The sequence below is a fragment of the Macaca nemestrina genome, chromosome 3 (genome assembly GCF_043159975.1).
Source record: "Macaca nemestrina isolate mMacNem1 chromosome 3, mMacNem.hap1, whole genome shotgun sequence".
Classification (NCBI taxonomy): Eukaryota; Metazoa; Chordata; class Mammalia; order Primates; family Cercopithecidae; genus Macaca; species Macaca nemestrina.
In genome coordinates this window covers 45,290,262-45,310,773 of record NC_092127.1, presented here as the reverse complement: position 1 = coordinate 45,310,773, position 20,512 = coordinate 45,290,262, and positions in this window count along the sequence as shown.

Genomic DNA, 20,512 nt, shown 5'->3' with positions numbered 1-20,512 from the left:
TCTTTTATTTCACTGAGCAGTGGTTTGTAGTTCTCCTTGAAGAGGTCCTTGACATCACTTGTAAGTTGGATTCCTAGGTATTTTATTCTCTTTGAAAAAATTGTGAATGGAAGTTCATTCATGATTTGGCTCTCTGTTTGTCTGTTACTGGTGTATAAGAATGCTTGTGATTTTTGCACATTAATTTTGTATCCTGAGACTTTGCTGAAGTTGCTTATCAGCTTAAGGAGATTTGGGGCTGAGACAATGGAGTTTTCTAAATATACAATCATGTCATCTGCAAACAGGGACAATTTGACTTCTTCTTTTCCTAACTGAATACCCTTGATTTCTTTCTCTTGCCTGATTGCCCTAGCCAGAACTTCCAACACTATGTTGAATAGGAGAGGTGAGAGAGGGCATCCCTATCTTGTGCCAGTTTTCAAAGGGAATTTTTCCAGTTTTTTCCCATTCAGTATGATATTGGCTGTGGGTTTGTCATAAATAGCTCTTATTATTTTGAGGTACGTTCCATCAATACCGAATTTATTGACCGTTTTTAGCATGAAGGGCTGTTGAATTTTGTCAAAAGCCTTTTCTGCATCTATTGAGATAATCATGTGGTTCTTGTCTTTGGTTCTGTTTATATGCTGGATTACGTTTATTGATTTGTGAATGTTGAACCAGCCTTGCATCCCAGGGATGAAGCCCACTTGATCATGGTGGATAAGCTTTTTGATGTGTTGGTGAATCCGGTTTGCCAGTATTTTATTGAGGATTTTTGCATCGATGTTCATCAGGGATATTGGTCTAAAATTCTCTTTTTTTGTTGTGTCTCTGCCAGGCTTTGGTATCAGGATGATGTTGGCCTCATAAAATGAGTTAGGGAGGATTCCCTCTTTTTCTATTGATTGGAATAGTGTCAGAAGGAATGGTACCAGCTCTTCCTTGTACCTCTGGTAGAATTCAGCTGTGAATCCATCTGGTCCTGAACTTTTTTTGGTTGGTAGGCTATTAATTATTGCCTCAATTTCAGAGCCTGCTATTGGTCTACTCAGGGTTTCAACTTCTTCCTGGTTTAGTCTTGGAAGAGTGTAAGTGTCCAGGAAATTATCCATTTCTTCTAGATTTTCTAGTTTATTTGCATAGAGGTGTTTATAGTATTCTCTGATGGTAGTTTGTATTTCTGTGGGGTCGGTGGTGATATCCCCTTTATCATTTTTTATTGCGTCTATTTGATTCTGCTCTCTTTTCTTCTTTATGAGTCTTGCTAGCGGTCTATCAATTTTGTTGATCTTTTCAAAAAACCAACTCCTGGATTCATTGATTTTTTGGAGGGTTTTTTGTGTCTCTAGGAGATAGAACTTTTGTATAACATAATGGTAAAAAAGGTGGAAATAAAAGTGCTTGATAGTATTTCCTATCATGGCAAGATGGCAAAAGTATATAGGAAATACAAGTTTAGTTCCTTCAGAGGGTATTCAAGATTTAAAGTAACACAAGAAATTTCCACTCTAACAATGAGTTCAAAAGAGACCTTAGTTAATGAGATCAGAGAAAACTTGGATAAGATATTTTTTAATATTCTAAAACTTGAGAGACCCCCAAGTTTTTCTCAGCTATTCATACATCAAACCATTCAATGTAAATAGTTTGATAATCAAAAGCTCATGTAGTTTTATTTTGTTTTCTTTTCAGTGAGGCTGCAATGTTTCTGCCAGAACTTGAAACTGATTATTTTCTGGGGCATAATATTGATATCCAATGGGTCAGTGAATTCAGATTTTACTTTTCCTTATAACCTGTTTATCTCCAGATTCCCTCCATTTTCTGCAAAACTTTCCATTTGTCATACTTTTATATTTCTATATGCAGATACACATACATGTTACAGTTTTTTGATGGTGGAGATGGTTACATAAAATTGCTTACTGGGGAAGCAGCACTAAAAGTCACTGCTCAGCACACAAAGAGGAAAACAAAAGATTTTTTTAAAACCCTCCAATAAAGTCAGTAAGCTATGTTGGCACTCGCTTGCTGTTGGCCTCAAAGCTCTCAGATTATACACTCCTTTTATTGGATTGTTACTTTAATGGGACTTTTTAAAGGGCATTTTAATAGCCTCCTTGTTTCAGCAGATATACATTGAAAAGCATTTGGAATACCTCCCAGTTGTAACATTTTTGATCTTCACATTTCTTAGAATTCTGACAACCTACTAGGTAACAGTTAGTATGATATTATGCTGACACATTCCAGAGCTGGCAGTTGTTAGATTTGCCAGTGCAGTTTGTTGTCCAAATCCCATGGGCCTGAGATTTATTGCCTTTTCCCCTTACCCACCTCTCCCTAGATCCTTCGCTGCCCCCTTTTAACTCTTTGAATACACTATAGATGTGCTTTTTAGGTACATCAGGACTATCCACTATAAAAGCCTAACCTAGTAAGAAACAAAATTAGCCACAAAATTTCTTATATTATAAATTTGTGCTATTCTATGTCATTTGAAGAATCAGAAATAACTCATTCAGGAGAAAGATATTTTTCTTCCACCTAGAGTCATATCACCCTCAGAACTATCCATGGCCACAGATGGATCATAGGTGATAGTTACAATCTTTCTGAAAAGGCAAATCTGGCAGGGTGACTTTGCTGTGGTCAGTACTCATATTTCTTCTTTCGCAAACAAGACCTTCAATGATGGTGAGAAACAGTGAGGGAGGAAATTATTAAATGATTATAAACATGCTTCAAAAGCTGCCTTTTGTGTGGCTAATGATATTATGACTGGCTAACTCCTCATTATTAACAATCCAACTCAAGACTTATTCCCCTGAGGCCATCCCAGCTGGATCAGGTGCTCTTCCTTACAATCAACAGCACATAGATACGTCGTTGTGTTTTTACTATTGGACTGTATTCATCTGTTTATGTCTCTGTCTCCCCTTCTAGATGCTTGCTTCTTAAAGTCAGACCCTATTCCTGTGTATATTTTGCATTCCTAGCTCAGTGCTTGGCTCATTGCTAGTGCTCAATAAATATTTGTTGAATAAATGAAGGAAGGAAGAAAAGCGCTGGACCAGGTGCTATGTGAGAATGCCTTGGCCTAACTCGCATGCCAATTTCTACAACTCTTTTTGATTCTTTTGCTCTTATATGAACTCAGAAAAACAGAACACAGGCCAGGCATCTCCATCATCCAATAGGACATTATTTAATACTGTGATCTAACTTCTTTTTGTTTCTCTATAAGGAAGATTACTTACAATGGAGTTGAAGCCAACTCTATGATGGGGAGTCTTACCGTTACCTAGCTCTTGTTATTAACAGGAGCAAAAAGACCAAAAAGGGTTATAGAAATTGGCATTCGAGTCAGGCCAAAACATTCTAACACAGTCCCTGGTCCAGTGCTTTTCTTCTTTCCTTCATTTATTTAACAATTATTTATTGAGCACTAACAATGATCCAGGCACTGAGCTAGGATCTCAAAATATAGACAGTAATAGAACCTGACTTCAAGAAGGCCAGCATCTGGAAGGGGAGACAGAGACGTAAACAGATTAATACAGTCCAATACTAAAAGTACAACCGCAGATCTATGTGCTGTCAATTATAAGACAGGAAGAGCACCGGATCCAGCTGGGATGACCCTGGGGGAATGAGTCCTGAGTTGAATTGTTAATAATGAGGAGTTAGCCAGGCAACAGAGAGGTGAGCTTGGAGCACAGAAGATTGTGAGGACCACATCACCAAATATATCAACTTGAGAACTCACAGAATGTGTTTGGAACACTTCACATATTGCAGTTTTTCTGTTTTATAAAGTGCGAATTGTGGGCAAAGAGAAATTATGTTGAAGAAATCAGGAAGCAATCAACATAGAGGAACTGGAGTTTATTACAAAGGTCTGTGCTGTCCAACACTCTCTACCACTAGCTACAGATAGCTGGTTCAATTTAACTTCAAGTTAAGTAGTATTTTAAAGAACAAAATCTTAGTTCCTGAGGTGCACCAGTCACATCTCATGTGCTCAATAGTCATGTCGGCCGGGCATGGTGGCTCACGCCTGCAATCTTAGCACTTTGGGAGGCTGAGGCAGGCAATTGCCTGAGCTCAGGAGTTCAAGACCAGCCTGAGCAACATGGTGAAACAACGACTCTACTAAAAATACAAAAAAAATAGCTGGGCGTGGCAGCGGGCGCCTGTAGTCCTAGCTGCTCAGGAGGCTGAGGCAGGAGAATCAGTTGAACCTGGGAGGCGGAGATTGCAGTGAGCTGATATGGCGCCACTGCACTCCAGCCTGGGAGACAGAGTGAGATGCTGTCACAAAAAAAAAAAAAAAAAAAAAAAAAAAAAAAAAAAAAAAAAAGGGTCATGTGAAGTTTAGGGCAGATTATGGAATATTCTCATCAGCACAGAAAGTTCTACTGGGCAGTCCTGAGCATTTGAAGTGTTTTGTGTGAGTAAGTCAGAGTTAGATTTACACTGAGGATTCTGTAGGACAAATTCAAATGGAAAAGACTGGAGAAGCTCATTCAGAGGGACTGCTTAATGGGTCATAGAGCTTTCATTCTACTGGAATAAGACAGATTTTTAAAATAGTAAGTGAAATAAATAGTATGTCACAGAGTAATAAGTGTTCTAGACAAAAAGAAAAAAAGGAAGATAGAAATGCCTGCTGAATGGCCACAATTGTAAATAGGGTGTTCAGGGAAGGTCTCACTGGGAAGAAAGACCTGAAGGATGAGAGTATGATGTAGGCACCTGGGGAAGAGTACTACAGGTAGTAGGAACAGCAAGAACAGTCCTTCATGAATATCCTGGCCTCTATGTAAGACATATTTGCATGTAGATAGGTATAGAGAGAGAGATGTGTGTATGTATGTATGTATGTATCAAGAGACTTTTTTTTTTTTTTTTTTTGAGATGGAATTTCGCTCTTGTTGCCCAGGCTGGAGTGCAATAGTGCAATCTCAGCTCACTGCAACCTCCGCCTCCTGGTTTCAAGCGATTCTCCTGCCTCGCGAGTAGCTGGGATTACAGGCATGCACCACCATGCCCTGCTAATTTTGTATTTTTAGTAGAGATGGGGTTTCTCCATGTTGGTCAGGCTGGTCTCGAACTCCTGACCTCAGGTGATCTGCCTGCCTTGGCCTCCCAAAGTGCTGGGATTACAGGCATGAGCCACTGCGCCCAGTCTCAAGAGACTTTTAATGTGAATTAGCTTATACAATGATGCAATTGTGAGGGTTGGGATGTCCAAATTACATAGGGCAGGCTGGCAGGCTGGCAGGCTGGTAACTCAGGCAAGAATTGATGCTGCAGTCTTGAAGCGAAATTTCTTCTTCTCTGGGAAACCTCAATTTTTGCTTTTAAGGCCTTGAACTGATTAGATGAGCCCCACCACATTACTGATAATCTTCTTTGAAGTCGACTGATTGTATTTGATAACCATGTCTAAAAAACACCTTCACAGCAAAATCTAGACTAAAGTTTGATTGAATAACTGGGTGCTACAGCCTAGCCAAGTTGACATAAAAAACTCACCATCATACTCATCTAATCCTTGTTTTTCAGATAAGGGAATTTCGGTTTATAAGGATTAAAATACTTGCCCAAACTTTTTCAGGAAGAAGAATAAGACTCTTAACAGTTACTTTTCCAAGTCTTCTTACATCAATTCTAGTGCTCTTTTTACTGCCCAGTCAGTGTAAACCAGACACAGAAGCCTAAATTAGGCCACATATAACTTCAATTTTGTTATATTGAGCTCTAAATTAAAAGAGGATAGATTCAGACATACATTTATTTTATAAAGTTTACGACTGAAGTTTATTTTTGAATGGAACTGAAAGTCCACTAGGAAGAATTTTTTCCATCCTTGCGTTGTTTTTGCTTTGTATAGAGTCACATTAAAAATGAGAATTTATCAATAAACGAAAAGAATGAGAACAAAAAATGAGTCCATTAAAATGATTTTTACAGCATAAAAGAAATGTATTCTTTTCTAAGATTCCTAGTTAGAGGAAAAAGTTAGGTTATCATAAATTAATTTGATTACACATGTAGTTTCTTGGGACTACATGGAAAGTCTCTTCCAATGCCCAAAACTCCACTTTAAAAAGGTAATTTTAAAAACAAAACAATTAAAAGAAGTAACGTTGAAACAAAATTATACGTTTTACTCACAATGTAATTTTGAATAAATTTAATTCAGTACAAAACCATTATTAAGTAGAAAATCAAAGCCATATATTATACATAATAACATATTAAATTAGGATTTCTGCTTTACTCTGTGATCACATTTCATGAAATAATGGTATACCAACATTTCAAATGATTTTTCATCACCAGTAATTCCATCATGGCTAAAACTGTACCTTTGAGCCATCTAACATGGAAGTGCAGACACCTGATTTCCAGTTTCACCTGGCTTGATTGAAATATAGACCGATAAAAATTCAGTGTTTGATGATGACAGAGCAATTAATTTCAAGCCACAAGAAACAGTTTGCATTACTTTAGATAATATTTTCATTTAACCTATAGCTGTATATAATCATAATCTCCATAATGTGACCAATGATATATTCCTTATTATTTTAAATTTTGAAATATTTCATACTTAAGAAGAAGCTTTTTCTTATTTCATCAAGAACTAACAAAAATATTTTGGCCATCTATGAAAATGATCATATGATTTTTCCCTTTTGATTCTTAATACTTATTTTAAATGTTGAATTATGCTTACATTTTTAAAATAAAATAAATTATTTTTATTTGTTAATCTTTTTAATGTTCTGAAGGCTACCGTTTACTAATATTTTACTTACAATTATTTCAACAATCTTGATAAGTTATTTTGGTCTTTTTTGTTTGGTTATTTTTCTATCAGTCTTTCATGTTTTCTTACCAACGTTATTTCATTTTGTTTTGCAAATTTATTTGCATAGAGCCAAGCAAGTAACTTGAAGTTCTTTACTTCATATATTTGTGTGATTATTTTCTCATTATTGTCTTATTTTGTGTTTTTGTATTTTCTCTTCCTTTTTCTTGATTAGTTTGTTAATAATGGTTTATCTACTTTATGTTTTCTGCCCCCAAAGAATCAGCACTTCATTTATTTATGCTTACATCTTTTTCTGCTTTCTACTCCATTAATTTCTTTCTTATTTTTATTTTTATTCCATTTATGTCTTTATTCTTATCAGTAATTATCTTTAACATTCTTTTTATGTATTCTTTAATTGCATTTTGTTTCTTTTTCTACTATATTGATTTGAGTGCTTTTTTATTATTAATCATTTACTAATGTAAATATTTAAGTTTATAAATTTTACTTTGAACACTCTTTTACTTATACCCAATGTGATTTAATTTGCAATGTTTTCTTTTATTATCTTTATTTTCTAAGATTTTATAATCTGCAATCTTTACCCTTGGATTTCCTCTTTAACCTGAGAGCTTTTCCTTAAGGAGTATTTATACCATAAGATCTAGCAATCTGTCTTCTGATTATATACCCAAAAGAAATGAAACCACAACCTCATAAAGATCATTTGTATTTCTAAGTTCAATGCAGTACTATTCACTATAGTTAAGATGTGAAATAACCTAGGTGTCCATCAATGGACACATGGATAAAGAAATTGTAATATCACTATTTACTACAGATATATATAAATGGAATATTATTTAGACTTAAAAAAGGAGGAGAACCTGCCATTCGCCACAACATGAATGAATCTAGAGGACATTATGCTAAATGAAATCAACCAAACAAAGAAAGGAAAATATTACCTGATCTCAGTTATATGTGGAATCTAAAAAGAAAAATAGAGATAGAGATAGAAAATAAATTAGTGGTTTCCAGGGTCAAGGTGGAGGGGAGAAAATGGATAGATGTAAGTTCACTGAAATCAACTTTTTAAATGTTGTTATTTAAAATGTATATAAATTTAAAATATATATGTAAATTTAATATATATATATATAAGAATTTTTCCAAAATTTGTATTTGTCTGGTTCTTTGTCATTCATTTTACTTTAAAGCTTAACAGTTTTTAGACATTAGTCTTACAAACAGCATATTGTTGGGCTGACTTTGATATCCAGTGTGAGTCTGCTTAAAAGATAGATGAGCATTATTGAGATCACAGATATATCTAATCTTTAGTTCTGCCATCACAGGTTAGAAAATGTTTGTATTTGCATTGCTTTTGAATATATTTTATTATATCTTCACTTTGTTCTGTAGTACATATGTTTCTTGATAATTTAGAAGGCTTGTATTTTCTTTCGAGTTGTTACTTTCACAACTAAAACTATAATTCTCCATTTCCATAGTACCTGTGACTTCAAATGCTTAGCAATGATAAAAGTAGTATATTTCTACTTTGTTCCCTTTTCTCTTCTCTCACCGTCATCTCTTGCATATGTCTGAATATTTGTATTTCTACTTATTTATATATTCATTAGATTCTTCTTATTGTTTACCTATACCTTTAAAGTAATTGCAGTTCTAATGCTTTAATAATCAATTTTAAACAATCTGTTTTATCCGCAACTATAAAACAGTGTAATTATTACCATTTCATTTTCTTTCTCCTTTCCCCTCCTATTATTACTTATCATTTTTACATTTTCAAGATGTATAACATTTAAATCATGTGCCAGAAGCATATTCCACATATTTGCTTTAATTATAATAAATATATATCTCTTGAGTTAAACTTATACTCTAGCAGTTTTTCCAAGGAAGGCTCATAGAGACTATATTAACTGGCTTCTAATGTCTTCAAACTGCATTTATGTTTTCTTTTACTTGAACAACAGTGAATGAGTAGAAATTATTGAGTCACATTTTCCTTTCTTTGTACACATTATAGGCATTCTACACTGGGTTCTAGGAATAAAACTTGCCATGGAGAAATCTGAAACAAATTTCCCCTTAAAGGTGGCTATAACTTTTTGCCTTGATATTCAGCAAATTTCTAATTTATCTTTGAAGTTCAGTGATAATTGTTACTTAAATATAGTGTGTCTTTTCAATCTGCATTTTAAGTTTTCCTATTATTTTGGAATCATTTTCTTAAGCTACTTCATTAAATAGCTTTTTCTATTATTTTTGCAATTATTTTCTTCAAGGTGACCAGTTGTGTGCATGTTGTATCTCCTTTGCTTTTCTTTATCATATCTACAAAGTTTCTTTACTAATTCTTTTAAAAGATTTATTTTCATTTTATTTGAATTGAACCTCTCAATTCTATCCTCCATTCCTCATATCTGTTTAAATAATAAATATCACTCCTAATTCTGCTTCTACTTTGCCACTATTACTGGCAACATTTTTCTCGTAAGTGTTTTTATATGCCATTTGTTTTTAACCAGGTTATTTCTTCTACTTTTCTTAATATATTTGTTTAGAATCTATGCTGCTTCCTTTCTTTGTTATTTATCTCCATTTATGGTAGATCTGTATTGGCAAGTAGTCAAAGATGTGTAATAGGCTGGCAAGTATTCTCCTTATGACATAGCGTCTTCGGTGTGAGAGAGGTTCTTGCCAGCCTGCGATGATACTGCTATTGGATATATGTAGACATTCAGTTTTCCAGGTCCATACCTCTCTTTTTTTATTATTTTATTTATTTTTCTCTCTGTAGTGCATTCTTAGAAATTTCTTTAAACTATCTTTCATTTTATAAATTTTCTCTTTGTTATTCTTAATGTGCTCTTAACCCATCCATTTTGTATTTTTATAACAATTATTATCTTTTTCATCTCTAGATTTTTTTTAGTCTTTACTACAGGTTTCTTTTCTTTTCAAAAAATATTGCTTTGTCTTTTTCTGTTTTTGCTTCCTACTTGTATGACTTTGTTTCAAACATGCTTATTTTAGAAAACACTATAAATTTACTGTATTTTCTGAAGCCTTTGAGGATCTAATTCCACAGTTTGATGTATCCTCAAATTCCTGATTCTAGTAATGAAATTTCCTTCATATATTTCATAATTTTGGACTGTGAGCTCATTGTCAGTGAAATCAGAATCTCTTTTGGCTTGTGTAAAGTATATGCCCTTTTAGAGTTATTTTGAATTTGCTTCTTCTAGGCACTTTAGACACATCTTTGGCCTGGGACTAGTTTTAACCTTAATTCTTTTGCTTTAGGAGCACAAATTATGCAGGTAATGTAATATGAACCTCGGAGCCCAGGGTGATGTAAGCCATGGGAATGAATTTTCAGGAGACGTTTTTCTAGCAATAATACAGTCAGAAACAAACAAGTTTCTCATCTTCTTCTGCCAATGGAAAGGTGTTTATAGCTAAGTTTTTCACTTTGAGTATCCAGATTTTACAAAGGAAAGCCTAAGTTTCAAGTTTTTGCATTACCAGGCCCTGGTATGTTATGTTCTTTTATGTTTGATTTTTATCAGACATATGTTTGATATGTTCTTTTATGTTCTTTCATTTTGGTATGAAAAATGATCTTACGTTATTACTCCTTAGCCCCTAAATGAGTCATCTTGCTTATCATTTTGGTTTTCGATTCTCTCTTTGTTTTTGAGAAATAAATTACTTTGATACATATTGACCTAGAAAATATAGCTCAGTATAAGTATGTTTTTATGACTGTCTACTAATTTACTAGACATATGCAGACACAGAACCTATATGCACAATGACCTTTTATATGCAAACAAGTATAGTAATAGTCACTATTTATCAAGCTGTGTTACTTCATGTATAGTATCTCAATTACATTCCAAGTAGGTACTTACTATTACCATTTTGCAGATAAGAAAACAGGGATTCGAGGGCTTAAGAAACTGCTTTAAAGTAACAAAATTAGCATAGAAACAAAACGTTATCTGAATCAGTGGCAGGTGTTCTTCATCATCACACCATGTAGACTCCATATATGTACAGTCTTAATATATGCATGTCTTCTCTCTGTTTCAAAAACTTTTAACTTAATAAGATCTTCATAGCTTTTATAAATTATTAAACATTGTACAAATATATTTATATTTTGTCAATCAAATGCCACTTCTGTATTTAAAGTCAGGTAGAAAATTATGATGGAGAATAAGTAAGTTAACTTACTTTTGCAAACTGGATTTTGAAGGAAATAGAAATATTAGCTTCCATTTCTTCTTTTTTTTTCTTTTTTTTTCATTTCTTCTTAATGCTGGGGAATTATCTGCTCACTAAATAAATTTTGCAAATTATAGATTTTCATATACTGAATTTTAATGATTTTAGTAAAAATGCTGCTTCTTTCTTTTTTGTTACTATCATAGTCTTTAGGATTTATAGTCGCCAAATCAGACTCTTTTATAACTCCTAATGCTCCCACCATTGGTAGCCTTTTTGACATTTTAAAAATAAGGCAGCTAAATGAAAATCAAAGCCACAATGAGATATCACCTCACCCCAGTTACAATGACTATTATTAAAAGACAAAAAATAAAAGATGCTGGTGAAGATGCAGAGAAAAGGGCACTCTCATACACTATTGGTAAGAATATAAATTAGTACAACCACTATGAAAAACAGTATGGAGATTTCTCAAAAAACTAAAAATAGAGCTACCATACGATCCAACAATCCCACAATTGGGTATCTCTCCAAAGGAAAAGAAATCAGCGTATCAAAGGAATACATGCTGTATTGGTCTGACCTCACACTGCTATAAAGAACTACCTGAGAAGTGGCTGGCAAGATGGCCAAATAGCAAAAGCTCCAGTCTTCAGCTCCCAGCTAGATCAATGTGAAAGTCAGGTAATTTCTGCATTTCCAACTGAGGTACCCAGCTCATCATATTGGGACTGGTTAGACAGTGGGTGCAGCCCATGGAGGGCAAGCTGAAGCAGGGTGAAGAGTTGCCTCACGTGGGAAGTGCAAGGGGTTAGGGAATGCCTTCCCCTAGCCAAGGGAAGTCCTGAGGGGCTGTGCCATGAGGAATGGTGCATTCTGGCCCAGACACTAGGCTTTTCCCATGGTCTTTGCAACCTGCAGAACAGGATATTCCCTCACGTGCCTACACCACCAACGCCCTGGGTTTCAAGCACAAAAGTGGATGATCGTTTGGGCAGACACTGAACTAGCTACAGGAGTTTATTTTTCATACCCCAGTGGTGCCTGGAATGCCAGCTAGACAGAACCATTCACTCTCTTAGAAAGGGGACTGAAACCAGGGAGCCAAGTGGTCTAGCTCAGCAGATTCCACACTCACAGATCCCAGCAAGCTAAAATCTACTGGCTTGAAATTCTCGCTGCCAGCAGAGGAGTCTGAAGTTGACCTGGGATGCTTGAGCTTGGTAGGGGGAGGGGTGTCCGCCTTTACTGGGGCTTGTGTAGATGGTTTTCCCCTCACAGTGTAAACAAAGCCACCTGGGAGTTTGAAATGGGCAGAGCCCACCACAGCTTGGCAAAGCTGCTGCAGCCAGACTGGCTCTCTAGATTCCTCTTTTCTGGGCAGGGCATCTCTGAAAGAAACGCAGCGGCCCCAGTCAGGGTCTTAGAGATAAAACACCCATCTCCCTGGGACAGAGCACCTGAGGGAAGGGGCAGCAGTGGGTGCCACTTCAGCTGACTTAAACACTCCTGCTTGTCAGCTCTGAAGAGGGCAGCGGATCTCCCAGCACAGCGCTTGAGGTCTGCTAAGGGACAGACTACCTCCTCAAGTGGGTCCCTGACCCCCATTCCTCCTGACTGGGAGACACCCCCTAGCAGGGGTCGACAGACACCTCATACAGGAGAGTTCCAACTGGCATCTGGTGGGTGCCCCTCTGGGACAAAGCTTCCAGAGGAAGGAACAGACAGGAATCTTTGCTCTTCTGCAGTCTCTCCTGGTGATACCCAGGCAAACAGGGTGTGGAGTGGACCTTAAGCAAACTCCAGCTGACCTGCAAATGAGGGGCCTGTTAGAAGGAAAACTAGCAAACAGAAAGTAATAGCATCAACATCAACAAAAAGGATGTCCACAGCCAAACCCGAACTGAAGGTCACCAACATCAAAGACCAAAGGTAGATAAATCCGCGAAGATGAGGAAAAACCAGCACAAAAGGATGAAAATTGCAAAAACCAGAATACCTCTTCTCCTCTAAAGGATCACAATTCCTCACCAGCAAGGGAACAAAACTGGATGGAGAATAAATTTGATGAATTGAAATAGTAGGCTTCAGAAGGTGGGTAATAACAAACTTCTCCAAGCTAAAGGAGCATGTTCTAACCCAACGCCAGGAAGCTAAGAACCTTGCAAAAAAGTTAAAGAAATTGCTAACTAGAATAACCAGTTTAGAGAAGAACATAAATGACCTGATGGAGCTGAAAAACACAGCACAAGCACTTCATGAAGCATATACAAGAAACAATAGCTGAATCAGTCAAGCAAAAGAAATGATATCAGAGATTGAAAATCAACTTAATGAAAGAAAGCGTGAAAACAAGATTAAATGAAAAAAAATGAAAAGGAAAGAACAAAGCCTCCAAGAAATATGAGACTAGGTGAAAAGACCAAAACTACATTTGACTGGTGTACCTGAAAGTGACAGGGAAGATGGAACCAAGCTGGAAAACACTCTTCAGGATATTATCCAGAAGAACTTCCCCTGTCTAGCAAGACAGACCAACATTCAAATTCAGGAAATACAGAGAACACCACAAAGATACTCCTCAAGAAGTACAACCCAAAGACACATAATCATCAGATTCACCAAGGTTGAAATGAAGGAAAAAATGTTAAGGGCAGCCGGAGAGAAAGGTCGGGTTATCCACAAAGGGAAGCCGAATAGACTAACAGCAGATCTCTCTGCAGAAACCCTACAAGCCAGAAGAGAGTGGGGGCCAATATTTAACATTTTTAAAGAAAAGAATTTTCAACCCAGAATTTGATATCCAGCCAAACTAAGCTTCATAAGCGAAGGAGAAATATAAGCCTTTACAGACAAGCAAATGCTGAGAGATTTCTTCACCACCAGGCCTGCCCTACAAGAGCCCCTGAAAGAAGCACTAAATATGGAAAGGAAAAACTGGTACCAGTCACTGCAAAAACATATCAAATTGTAAAAAACTATTGAAAGTATGAAGAAACTGCATCAACTAATAAGGAAAATAACCAGCTAGCATCATAATGACAGGATCAAATTCACACATAATAACATCAATGTTAAAATAAATGGGCTAAATGCCCTTATTAAAAGACACAGGCTGGCAAATTGGACAAAGAGTCAAGACCCATCAGTGTGCTGTATTCAGGAGACCAATCTCATATGAAAAGACACACATAGGCTCAAAATAAAGGGATGGAGGGAAATTTACCAAGCAAATGGAAAGCAAAAAGAAAAAATAAAAAAAAGCAGGGGTTGCAATCCTAGTCTCGATAAAAGGACTTTAAACCAACAAAGATAAAAAAAGATGAAGAACAGCATACATAATATTAAAGGAATCAATACAACAAGAAGAGCTAACTATCCTAAATATATATGCACCCAATACAGTGGTACCCAGATTCATAAAGCAAGTTCTTAGAGACCAACAAAGAGACTTAGACTCCCACACAATAATAGTGGGAGACTTTAACACCCTACTGTCAATATCAGACAGATCAATGAGACAGAAAATTAAGAAGGATATTCCGGACTCTAACTCAGCTGTGGACCAAGCAGACCTAATAGACATCTACAGAACTCTCCACCCCAAATCAACAGAATATATATTCTTCTCAGCACCACATCGCACTTATTCTAAAATTGACCACATAATTGGAAGTAAAATGCTCCTCAGCAAATTCAAAAGAATGGAAGTCATAACAAACTGTCTCTCAGACCACAGTGCAATCAAATTAGAACTGAGAAACTCACTCAAAACTTCACAACTACATGGAAACTGAACAACCTGCTCCTGAATGACTACTGTGTAAATAACAAAATTAAGGCAGATATAAAGAAGTTCTTTGAAACCAATAAGAACAAAGACACAACACACCAGAATCTCTGGGACACAGCTAAAGCAGTGTTTAGAGGGAAATTTATAGTACCAAATGCCCACAGGAGAAAGTGAGAAAGATCTAAAATCAACACCCTAACATCACAATTAAAAGAACTAGAGAAGCAAGAGCAAAAATATTCAAAAGCTAGCAGAAGACAAGAAATAACTAAGATGAGAGCAGAACTGAAGGAGATAGAGACACAAAAAAACCCTTCAAAAAATCAATAAATCCAGGAGATAGTTTTTTGAAAAGATTAACAAAATTGATCATTAGCCAGACTAATAAAGAAGAAAAGAGAAAAGAATTAAATAGACACAATAAAAAATGATAAAGGGGAGATCACAACTGATCCCACAGAAATACAAACTACCTTCAGAGAATACTATAAACACCTCCACACAAATAAACTAGAAAATCTAGAAGAAATGGATAAATTCCTGGACACATACAACTTCCCAATACTAAACCACGAAGAAGTCAAATCCCTGCATAGACCAATAACAAGTTCTGAAATTGAGGCAGTAACTAATAGCATACCAATCAAAAAAAGCAAGGAACAGATGAATTCACAACCAAATTCTACCACAGCTACAAAGAGTTGCTTCTGAAACTACTCCTTCTGAAACTATTCCAAACAATAGAAAAAGAAAGACTCCTTCCTAACTCATTTTATGAGTTAGGTTTCTCTGGCCTTTATGAGGCCACCATCATTCTGATACCAAAACCTGGCAGAGACTCAACAAAAAAAGAAAATTTGAGGCCAATATCCCTGATGAACATTGATGTGAATATCCTCAAAAAAAAAAAAAAAAAGAAAAGAAAAGAAAAGAAAAAAAAGAAATACTGGCAAACCAAATCCAGCAGCACATCAAAAAGCTTATCCAGCACTATCAAGTCAGTTCATCCTTGGGATGCAAGGCTGGTTCAACATATGCAAATTAATAAATGTAATCCATCACAAAAACAGAATCAATGACAAAAACCACATGATTATCTCAATTGATGCACAAAAGGTCTTCAATAAAATTCAACACCTCTTCACTGCATGTTCTCTCTCATAAGTGAGAGTTAAACAATGAGAACACATGGACACAGGGATGGGAACATCACACACCGGGGACTGTCAGGGGTTGGGCGGCTAAGGGAGGGACAACATTAGGAGAAATACCTAATGTAGATGACAAGTTGATGGGTGCAGCAAACCACCATGGCCCATGTATACTTAAGTAACAAACCTGCATGTTCTGCACATCTATCCCAAAACTTAAAGTATACAAAATGTGTGTGTGTGTGTGTGTGTGTGTGGGTGTGGGGGTGTGTGTGTGTATATATATATATGTATTTTAAAAAGGACTACCTGAGATTGGATAATTTATAAAGAAAAGAGGTTTAATTGACACACAGTTCTACAAGACATACTGGAAGCATGGCTGAGAGGCCTTAAGAAACTTGTAATCTGGAGTAAAGTGAAGGGGAAGCAAGCATACCTTACCACGGTGGATCAAGAGAGAAAGAGAAGAGGGACATACTATACACCATTAAACAACCAGATCTCATGAGACCTCTATCATGAGACAGTACTGGGGGATAGTGCTAAACCATTAGAAACCACTCCCATAATTCATTCACCTCCCACCAGATTCCTACCCCAACACTAGGGATTATAGTTCAACATGAGATTTAGGTGGAGACACAGAACCATATCCTGCCCCTGGCCCCTCCCAAATCTCATGTTTTTCTCACATTTCAAAACCATTAATGCCTTTCTAATTGTCCCCCAAAGTCTTAACTCATTCCAGCATTAACTCCAAAATCCAAGTCAAAAGTCTTTGAGACAAAGCAAGCTGCTTCCACCTGTGAGCCTATGAAATCAAAAACAAGTTTGTTACTTCCTAGATACAACAGGGGTACAGGCATTGGGTAAATGCTCCCATTCCAAAAGAGAGATATTGGCCAAAATAGAGGGTCTACAGGTCTCATGCAATTCCAAAACCCAGCAAGGCAGTCATTATATCTTAAAGCTCTAAAATAATCTCCTTTGACTCCAGGTCTCACATCCAGGCCACAGCGGTGCAAGGGGTAGCCTTCCACTGCCATGGGCAGATTTTCCCCTGTGACTCTGGAAGGTATAGCCCCTGAAGCTGCTTTCACAGGCTGGTATTGAGTGACTGTGACTTTTCCAGGTACACAGAGCAAGCTGTCTGTGAATCTACCATTCTGAGGTCTGGAGGATGGGGGCCCTCTTTTCATAGCTCCACTAAGCAGTGCACCAGTGGGGATGGTGTGCAGGCTTCAACTTAACATTTCCCCTCTGCACTGCCCTAGTAGAGGTTCTCCAAGAGGGCTCTGTCCCAGCAGCAGACTTCTGCATAGACATCCAGGCATTTCCTTACATCCTTTGAAATCTAGGTGGAGGCTCCCAAACCTCAATTCTTGTCTTCTGTGCACCTGCAGGCTCAACACCATGTGGAAGCCACCAAGGCTTGGGGTTTGCACCCTCTGAAGCAATGGCTCAAGATGTACCTTTGCCCCTTTTAGCTATGATTGGAGCTAGAGTGACTGGGATGCAGGATGCCATATCCCAAGGCTGCACAGAGCAGGGGGCCCTAGGCCTGGTCTGTGAAGCCATTTTTCCCTCCTAGGTCTCCAGACCTTGATGGGAGGGGCTGCCACAGTGGTCTCTGAAATACTTTTGAGGCATTTTCCCCATTGACCTGGCTATTAACATTCAGCTCTTGTTTACTTATGCAAACTTCTACAGTCTTGGATTTTTCACTATAAAATTAATTTTTTCTTTTCTACCACATGGTCAGGCTGCAAATTTTCTAAACTTTTCTGCTCTGCTCCCCTTTTAAATATGTTATTTTTTCCTATGCAAATGAGATAGGGATTTAGAAGCAGCCAGGCTACATCTTGAACACTTTGCTGCTTAGAAATTTCTTCTACCAGATACCTTAAGTCATGTCTCTCAAGTTCAAAGTTCCACAGATTCCTAGAGCAGGGGAACAATGCTGTCAGTCTCTTTGCTAAAGCATAGCGAGAGTGACCTTTGCTCCAGTATCCAGTAAATTCCTCATCTCCATCTGAGAGCACCTCAGCGTAGACTTCCCTGCCTGTATTACTATCAGCATTTTGGTCACAACCATTAAACAAGTCTCTATGAAGTTCTAAGCTTCCCCACATCTTCCTGTCTTCTTCTGAGCCCTCCAAACTGTTCCAATCTCCAAACAGACACTGTTACCCAGTTCCAAAGCTGCATCCACATTTTCAGGTATTTTTATAGCAATGCCCCACTCCCAATATCAATTTTCTTTATTAGTCCATTTTCACAGTGCTATAAAGAACTATCCAAGACTGGGTAATGTATGAAAAAAAGAAGTTTAATTGACTCACAACTCCACAGGCTGTATAGAAAGCCTGACTGGGAGGCCTCAGGAAACTTACAATTATGGCAGCAGGCAAAGGTGAAGCAAGTATGCCTTACCATGGTGGAGCAGGAGAGAGAGAGAAAAGGGGGAAGTGTTACACACTTTTAAGCAACCAGATCTTGTGAGAACTCTATCACAAGACAACACCAGGGGGATGGGGTGCTAAGCCATTAGAAACTATGTTCATGGTCCAATCACTTCCCCAAACACTGGGGATTATAATTCAACATGAGATTTGGGTGGGGACACAGAGACAAACCATATCATCTGCACCTGAATGTTTATCACGGCACTATTTATAATAGCAAAAGATATGGGATCAATTTAAGTGTTTATCAGTGCATAAATGAATAAATAAAATGTGATATATACACAGTGGAACACTATTCAGCCACAAAAAAGAATGAAATAATGTCATTTTCAGGTACACAGATGTAACTGAAAGTCACTATGTTAATTGAAATAAGCCAGACAGCGAAAGACAAATACTGAATGATTTAATTCATATGTGGGAGCAAAAACACTTAATCTTACCAACATAGAAAATAGAAAGATGGATATCGGAGATTGAGAATTGGGGGTAAAGAGTATGAAGAGATTGGCTATGGGTAAAAATATACAGTTACATACAAGTAAGTAAGTTCTTATCCTTGACAGCAGAGTAGGATGACTACTTAGCAACAATACTATGTATATTTCAAAGTAGCTATGAAATATACAATACTATGTATATTTCAAAGTATACAGGTCTTGAAATTATACTAACATATAAAATGATAAACAATCAAGGTGATAGATACTCCAAATATTCTCATTTGATCATTACACATTCTATGCATGTAACAAATACTCAAATGTATCCAATAAATATGTAAAATGTCATATATGAATGAAAGAGTAAATACATAAATAAGCCTCAGTGAAAATACTATGGGCCCATAAACACTGTAAGATCATCTTTGAACCAAAAAGGAAGTCAGTATCGGTATCTCATTTTCTTTTCTTCCAGAAGATTCCTCTCCTTGGCTAAATTTATGGCTAAAAATAGATTAATAAAGGAAGTTACTGTCCCATAGGATAAAGATTCAAAGAAAATGGATATATTGGCTTCCAAATAATGTCAAGCTCCTCAGGTTTAACATATTTTTGTAATTTAAATAGTAAAACAATGAATACTAAACCTAATAGGATATGACCATTCTGAAGATTCTAGATTCATATTATACAATTACTTTTCCAGGTATTTGAATATTTTACTATCATGCACATTGTGTATGCTTTTTTTGTTAACTTGATTAGAAAATATAATTTTAAATCTTTAAGATTATATCTAATGAGGTTAAACATATTTTTAAATATTCAATAGTATTAGTATTTCTTCTATTGTGAAATAATTGTTTATATTTATTCTTCATATAGTTATTTGAGTTTGTTTCTCTCTACATATTTTGGATAGTAGTACTTTTAATAATGGGTTTCTAATGCTTTCCAGCTTGAACATCAACTTATAAGCTTTTAAATACACAAAGACTTCTAGTTTTTAGATATTTAAACATACCAATTTTAAATTTTATAATTTAAAAAATTATTTTAATTCCTTCCCTATCCAAAGAATAAGCAAATATTTGTTTCTACTTTCTTCTACTTTTTATTGTTTAATTTGTTTACATTACCACTGCTATTGATCTGGAGTTGATTTTAATATTCACAGGCAGTAAGATTCTAAATTGATTTCTTTTTAAAAAAATAGGTATCAATTTCTCTTAGCATTAATATCTTTTGCATAATCTATTCATTCTTAAAGAGTTTGATATGCCTTTTAAAAAAATAAGTATTAATCACTTATATATACCTTATGGTCTATTTCTGGTTTTTCTGTGTTATTTATTTTATATAACTCTTGAGCCAGTTCTATATGAATTTAATTATCAGTATTTTGTGGTATGTTTACACATCCAATGGGCATATTTGCCAACCATTTACTCAAATGCCATGTATTATCACTCTTCAAAAATACTTTGAGTTATTTTTAATGGCGTAGTTTATCATCATAATATATATTTCAGAGACAAAACAATCTTTTCTATATATTGAGTTCTCATTGGGAA